The sequence below is a fragment of the Panthera uncia genome, assembly GCF_023721935.1.
Source record: "Panthera uncia isolate 11264 chromosome B3 unlocalized genomic scaffold, Puncia_PCG_1.0 HiC_scaffold_1, whole genome shotgun sequence".
In the NCBI taxonomy this organism is placed as follows: domain Eukaryota; kingdom Metazoa; phylum Chordata; class Mammalia; order Carnivora; family Felidae; genus Panthera; species Panthera uncia.
The window spans coordinates 61,951,389-61,959,889 of NW_026057582.1; positions in this window are offsets into that span (position 1 = coordinate 61,951,389).

The following is an 8,501-nucleotide window of genomic DNA, read 5'->3' on the forward strand; positions in this document are numbered from 1 at the left end:
AGGATTTAACTTTGGATTTGTTCAATTAATGCTCAAATTTGGCTTTCCCCTGTTGATGCCTCGTAGAGAACCATTGACAAGTGGATGTCTAATATCTGTATCTCTGGTGAGTTGAAGACAGGGAAAGTTGAAAATGACTAGTCTAGATGGGTATACAGATGACTTATCCCAGCCCTCTGCTCAGAAATATTTAATTCATCCTTGCTCTTCTCCAAAATCCATTAAATTGCTGTTGTGTAGCTGGTGATTGTTACGATTTACATGACTACACTGGCCTGTGAGATAGATGGAAGAGAAGTTTAGCTTTACAGAGGATCTTGAGGAGAGCCAGAAAGAGAAATAGGAACGGGTCCATTGAGAGGTAATCAGAGCAGCATTCTCTCCACCAGCTGAAGCAAGTCTGGTCTATTTGTTAGTAAATAATGAATTGGGAAATCATTCTACTTTATCTGTTTACAAGAAGGTACTTATTAGACAGTGCACCATGAGTTTCTTACATTTCTGTATGTCTTCCAGACAGAGGTACTGAATATTTTTTCTGGAATATTTTTCAAGGACGCTTGTATGATAGGGAGAAGATAGAACAGAGATAATGTCTCCCTCTGGAACAAAGGAAAAATTACTTACAGCCTTAGAAGATAGTGTCTCTGGAGCAAAGGACACTATGAAAGATTTGGGTTCCCTATGCTCAGGGTTCCTCCCTATAACACACCCCTCTGCATGTATACATATCACCTGGCTTTTCCTTTCATTGTCCTGTTGGAATTGGAACTTGGGAGCCAGAGCAAGACAGTGATACTTTGGCTATTGCTGTGAGTAATAAAGTCTTTTGTATCCAACCCTAGAATCTCAAGTCTTCTGCCAGGACCCACAAAACCGTGCCAGACTAACTTGTTAGCTTGCAAGTAGGGTAAAGTCTCAGACGCTTCAGAATTCTTGAGTTTTGGAGATGAATATGGGAGGCCCACAGAGACATGGTCTTCCAGAAGAGGAAGGGTAATGGCCCCACAGGCCAGACTGAAGGTTGAGACAATTCCCTGTGATCCAGTAATAAATGCTCTTTCCCAAGTATTGGGTGGGTTATGGGAATAAGGGTCCCCTGCTATCCTGCTTGTTAATTAATGATTAGAGGCTGAGCAGTGAGAGGTAGGATTGAAAGAAACTGCCTAAAGGGTATGTTAGTTGTTGGTCACTCTCCTCTGGGCAGGTTGAAGAAGGAATCTTAGGATAATTGGGCAACTCTAAAGTTAGTGTGGCTGTGGCGGCTAAGCAAAAGAATCTCAAAAATTGATGGCATCAGCAGTGAGAGGCATGTTATTTATTTATTTAAAAATTAAAATCTTTATTTTTGAGAGAGAGAGAGAGGAACAGAGAGAGAGGGAGGCACAGAATCCGAAGCAGGCTCTAGGCTCTGAGCTATCAGCACAGAGCCCAATGTGGGGCTTGAACCCACAAACCACGAGATCATGACCTGAGCCGAAGTCTGATGCTGAACCGACTGAACCACCCAGGTGCCTGAGAGGCATGTTATTTAATATAGACCTGCAAACTTTAGATGTTCATTCAGGTGAGCCATGAATGAGCAGCTACTGAAATTGAATGCAAAGCCTTGCTCACTGGCTTAGAGCTGCTCTTGCTCTGTGTGCCCTTCTCCCTTCACTTCTACCCTGACTTCAGTTTCATTAAGGAGAAAGATGATTAAGGCTAGTTGGTCAGGTTATTCATGAGAACCATCTGTTGTATTCTCTCAATGAGAGAAGGCTGGGTTAGTAGAGAAATATGGTGACATGGACCAGGGTGGTGGCACTGGAGGTAGAAACCACAGGATGTGGTGACTGATTAGATACAAAAGTTGATGGGAAGGAAAGCGTCCAGGCTTCTGTCTTGAGCAACTTGGTAAATGGTGACATTCACTAATACAGCGACGGGGGGAGAGGGATCAGCTATAGGGTGGTCATGTAGGAATTAAGTGGGTTGTAGATGGTAAGGGACTTTGTAAGCCATATTAAGGAGAATAGACTTTATTCTTAGAGCAGTGGGGGACTGATTGGAAAGTTTTAAGTGGGGGATTGATATCAGATTTGCATTTTAGACAGGTTACCCTGGTTACAGATGTTGAACATAGATTGGAGGGGATAAAGACTCGGGTAGGAAAACTATTTAGGAGGCTGTTAGAATAATTCAGGCAATGCATAGTGATCAAAACTAAGTTTGTTGCAGTAGAGATGAGAAGTAGACAAAATTGAGAGATACCAATTTGAGAAGAGAGAAAATTAGATGGAAGTCATGGTTGCTGACCTGATTTTTGGCTGACTCAGTTGAATGGTTAGTGGTTCTAATCGTTAATAATTAAAGAGATGAATGAGTTTGGCATAGGAGAAAATTATTTTAGTTTTTGATACGCTGAGTTTGATGTTAGTGAAATATTTGAGTGGAGATATTTAGTAGTCTGGTGAATATGGAGATAAGATTATCAAATAGATCTGTGCTGAAGCTACATATAAGTATAGATGTATAAATAGAGATTTGAATATGTATCATGTATATATTTGCTAGTCTTGGGTAGGTGATAATTGAAAAGGATCATCCCTTGGAAAGGATGAAAGTTATTGGGAAGAGCATAGAAAGCAGAGGTTCATCTGGTGCCTAAGTCTACTAAATCTACTCAAATTACATGCCAAATTATATATAATTTTTTTAAGGCGCTTTCCCATCACTTTAATCAGACTTTCAAAGTCATCATTGTCTTGAAAGGATTAAGATCTGTTACAATCTATCTTTGCATTTTTTGCAATGAACATGATTAATTAGAAATTTAGGGGCGCCTGGGTGGCGCAGTCGGTTAAGCGTCCGACTTCAGCCAGGTCACGATCTCGCGGTCCGTGAGTTCTAGCCCCGCGTCAGGCTCTGGGCTGATGGCTCGGAGCCTGGAGCCTGTTTCCGATTCTGTGTCTCCCTCTCTCTCTGCCCCTCCCCCGTTCATGCTCTGTCTCTCTCTGTCCCAAAAATAAATAAAAAAACGTTGAAAAAAAATTTTAGAAATTTAAAAATCTATAGTAGTAGATTGGAACTAGATTGGAACATGACAAAATGGGGGACAACTGGCAAAACCTATGAAAAAGGGTTTACTTTCCTAATCTACAAAAACATTTTGGAAATCAGTAAGAAACAGGTAGCCTCTTATCAAAAACCCTTGGGACTATAAATATTTCATTTTTGGGGGTCTTTAGGAAGGTAAGTGGTATACATTATTTAATATGCCCAGCGAGGCCCAGGGCAATATGTGGTTAATCAAATACATTTTAGTTCTGCATTGAAACATGAATAATCACACTAAATGAGATAAACAAATCTGTATTAATCGCTTTGCATCATTCCAGAAAAGGTTTTGCTTATGCTGATCAAGCCAGATTATGCTACCAAATGGATTGTAACCAATTTAAGATTTTCAGAGTTATTTTTGATTTTGGGGATTGTAGATAAAAGATTGTTGACTTGTACTAACATTTCAATAAAACACTGGGCAAAGGGCAGAATAGGTCACAAAAGAAGAAATAGGAAATAGCCAGTAAAGATATAAAAAAGGTATTTCACTTCACTGGTAAAGAATACCAGTTAAAAACAAGATATCTTTTGTTGCCTGTCCATTGGCAAATTTTTTGTTACCTGTGAGGTTGGCAGAGGTTGATAGCCTATGACTAATATGGGGAGCTGGGCACCCTCATTGTGGGAAGCAGAATTCTGAGATGGCCCTTCATCTCTGCCCCTGGTGTTAATGTTTTCTAGAATTCCCTCCCCTTGAGGGTGGGTAGGAGATGTGATTTGCTTCTGTGACACGAGGATGAGATGTCGCTTCCATGATGTTATATTTTATAAGACTGGATAGATTGTTTTGCTGGCCAAGAAGTAAAGAACCATGCCTTGAACTTACTATGGAGAGGGCCATGTGCCAGGGAACTATGGGTGCTCTTTAAGAGCTGTGGCCAACCTCTAGCTGATAGCCAGTAAGAAGCCATTCATACAGCTACAAGGAAAATAATTCTTCTCTAGTTGAGTGTCTAGATGAGAACACAGCCCAACCACAATGTTGGTTGCAACCTTGTGAAACCCTGAGTGGGGGACACAGAAAAGATGTACTTGCACTCCGGAACCATAGAAAGTTAGGCTTTTAAGTTTGTGGCAATGTGTCATACAGCAATAGAAGACTAATACATTCATGCTGGTAGAAGTGTATATTGTTTCAGACCAGATGTATCAATATTTAAAAAACACAATAAATAAATTATATATATGTGTGTATATATGTATACACACACACACACACATATAGTTCTTTTAGGCTGTAGACAGTTGTATAAAATTATTTGTTCAAGGATATTAATTGAGATAAGGTATAAATAGTAGAAAAGTAACAAGAAGAATGGCTGTTCCTAGTAATGGTTACTATGGTTAACTACAGTAGTGGTGAAATAATGTTGTCTCTATACTGAGAACTGTTAAGCAAACCTTAAAAGTGATGTACGTCTAGGTTTTGCTAGGGAGAGATAGCAAATAACAAGCGTACATATTAGCTACCACAGTGAGCCCCAATACCATCTTTTTACTGTCAAAGGGCATGATATACTTTATATCTGTTATTCAAATGGGTGTGCTCATCTCAGAGCCAGAATAAGGCAGAATTTCCCTCTCAGTCACAGGCATTGCTGGGCCAGGGCATGGAGGGGGAAGTCAGCCTCCAGAGGAACAGCCAAATTCATGCTCCCTGTGGTTAGCTCATTCCCAAGAAGATATGTGAATATGGGCCTTGCGTTCCTAGTTCTTGCCAAACTTCCAAGCAGGTTGTCATATTATCTCCCCAGGTAGACAGAAGCCAGGAGTGCATTGAAGGAAAATCTTTCGTCAAGGAAATTGAGAGTGGGAACAATTCTTCCATTGGTGGTAACACTGGCCTCTGAGTCTGCCATCCAGAGAGCAGCTGCTGGAGGTGGCCCATAGACCTGGCCACAGCAAGGTCAGTGGTGGTGGAGACCTGCTTGGAGGGACACATCTGAGTTCTTTTCCCTTGCTGTGGTGGCCACAAGAGACACATGCGGGGTGGGGGAGCTGGGCTAGCATGAGCAGCCCTGAGAGCCTTTGGATATTTCTGGAGGGGAGCCCTGGGAAAGGATGGAGCAAATTTGTAGCTTTACTCTGGAGTAAAAGGATCTGGGGTCTGGGGCCATACTGATTACACATCTCTGGGCTGACCATCTGAAATTTATAATGCAGTCCAGACCTTGCTTCTGAGTGCCTACCTTGTATTTCCTGCTATGTATTGGACACTCTGATTTCCTCTTCTTCGTGGCTTAGACCTGATCCTGCTTCCGAGTCCCCCAGCTCAATATATGGTACCTCTCAGCTCAGTTACCCAAGGCAGAAACTTTGGATTTACCTTATTGCTTCCCTTTTTTGCCTTTGCCATTTCTGATCAACCAGTGAGTTTTAGTAATTCTTCCTATGTAATTGGTATGAACTCTCCACTTTATTTTATTTTATTTTTAAGTTTTTTTATGTTGAGAGAGAGAGGGCACATGAGTCGGGGGAGGGGCAGAGATAGATGGAGAGAGAATCCTAAGCAGGCTCTGCATAGTCAGCACAGACCCTGACTTGGGGCTCAATCTCATGAGCTGTGAGATCATGACCTGAACCGAAACCAAAGTTGGGTGCTTAACTGACTGAGCCACCCAGGCACCCCACTACTTTTATTTTTTTTACTTTCACTGCCAGTACTCCGTTCATTCCTAGCTTCCCTGAATTCATTCTTACCATAAAACTCTTTTCCTATACTCACAACACTTCTGATACCGAATATGTGGGTAGTTTTTGCAACACCATGACCAATTCTAATGCCAACTGGGTGTCCTACAATTCATTTATATTCTAACACTATCTATCTGGAGTTAGTATCAGATCCCATAGGTTAAGCAGCCAGTCCAGTCCCACAAGACTGCTACCGATTCAGATGCCAGTGAAAAATCCAGATACTCCTATACTCTGACCTACTGGCTATAAATTGGGGGTTCCCATGACCCACTCCTCAAGTTCAATAATCTGCAAGAACACAAGAAAACACTTTACTTACTATTACTGGTCTAATATAAAGAATACTCAGGAACAGCCAAATGGAGGAGATGCTTAGGGCAAGGTATGTGGGAAGAGACATGGAGTTTCAATGCCCTCTGTAGGTGTACTACCCTCCCAGTACTTCAGTGTGTTCACCAACCCAGAAGCTTGCCCAACCCCATTGTGTAGGATTTTTATGGAGATTGCAATTCATAGGCATGATTGGATAAGTCATTGGTTATTGGTGATTAAACTCAATCTCTAGCCCCCCTTCTCTCCCTGGAGGTGAAGAGGTGGGGTGGGCCTGAAAGTTCCAACACTCTAATCACATGGTTGTTTCCTCCAACCCCATCCTGTGACTATTTAAGTTTCCATCAAGAGTTCCTCATTTTTTAAAATTTCACATTTTATTTTATTTTATTGAGAGAGAGAGAGAGAGAGAGGTAGTGAGGCTGAGGGAGAGAGAGAATCTTAAGCAGTCTCTAAGATCAATGCAGGGCTCGATGTGGGGCTTGATCCCACGACTGTGAGATCATGACGTGAGCCGAAATCAAGAGTCAGATGCTCAATCGACTAAGCCACCCAGGCACCCCTTTAATTTTTCATTTTAAGTAAACTCCACACCACACACCAGGCTCAAACTCATAACCCTAAGATCAAGAGTCGCACACTCTACTGAGTCAGCCAGGTGCCCCAAGAGTCCCTCATTAACTTAAACCCAGGTATAGCTGAAAGGGACTTACTATTAAAGTAAATTACAAGGATTTTAGGAGCTCTGTGCTAGGATGGAGACCAAAAAATGTATTTCTTGTTATATCATAATATCTCAGTTCTTCACATAGCGCCTAGACTGATCTATGAAAGAACAGATTAGATTATATCACTTCCACCTGAAACCCACCATAGCTTTCTACTGCATCTGGGACCAAGTCCCAAGTCCTTAATATTCCCGTAAGGCCTACATGCTTCACCTCTCTGTGCTCCACGAGCTTTTTCTTAAGACTCTCAACTAACTCTGCCTGTCACCCCCAGCCTTCTTTCCACCTCAGTGTATTTAGCTAGGCTCTTTCCTCAGCCTGGAGGCTGTTTCCCCACTCTGCTTGTAGATTTTCTCTTGTCTACCCAGTACAGCTCTCTCTTCTTCAGGAAACCTTGGTGACACTCCAGACCAGGGGCAGGGCCCTGTGCACAACACAGCGTCACTTAGCACACTTTTAGTAATTTCTGTTATAAGTTGTCTCTTTCCTACTAGTCTGTAAAAACTTTGAGAGTAGGTCTTGTGTCTATTTTGTTCTTTTCTATTTCAATGTCTGTAAATATACATGGGATGAAAAAATTTATGTTTTGAAGATACGAAATGTACTTTTTCTCCTAGTTCCTATTCTGTGAAACTGACCCACATTCCCCCTCCTCTTTAATATTTTAATAGCAGATTCAATAATGGATACTTAAAGACCATGCTTTTGAAAAAGCCAGACCTATTAAAAATAGAAGTAGTTTTATTTTTTCCCCTAAGTATAACAATGGTAGAAATTTATTGTACAAGGGGCTCCTGGGTGGCTCATTCAGTTGAGCGTCAGACTTTGGCTTAGGTCAGGTCATGATCTCACGGTCCGTGAGTTCAAGCCCCGCATCCAGCTCTGTTCTGATAGCTCGGAGCCTGGAGCCTGCTTCGGATTCTGTGTCTCCCTCTCTCTCTGACCCTCCCCCGTTCATGCTCTGTCTCTGTCTGTCTCAAAAGTAAATAAACATTGAAAAAAAAGAAATTTATTGTACAAAATTTCAGTAAAATTGGATGGCGTTTTCATTTTGTTAAAATCATCATTATTATCATCAGTACTTACTGTTGAGAATCTATTATGTGCAAGTGCTTTACCTACAGAGTCCTTAAAATAGTCCTGCCTGGTAGGCATCATCTCTATCCTATGATAGGGAAAGCAAGATTAGTACTTCCAAAGGTCACATACTAATAAGTGTTGTGTATGTGTATGTCTGCGGATTTATGCCCAGGGCTATTAAGCTAGAAACTCTGTCTCCCAATGTTAAGTGGTTCCTAAGCAGCATGATAATCCTTGATGGTTTTGATTCAGATCTGCCACAGAGCCTGCAAATCCGTACTAATCAGTCCTGTGGTTCTACACTTATATTTCTTTTCCTTTTAATTTTTTAAATGTTTATTCTTTTTTATTTTTTAAAGTTTTTTTTTTAACGTTTATTTATTTATTTATTTATTTATTTTTTATTTATTTTTAATTTATTTTTTATTTTTTTATTTTTTAATATATGAAATTTACTGTCAAATTGGTTTCCATACAACACCCAGTGCTCATCCCAAAAGGTGCCCTCCTCAATACCCATCACCCACCCTGCCCTCCCTCCCACCCTGCCCTCCCTCCCAC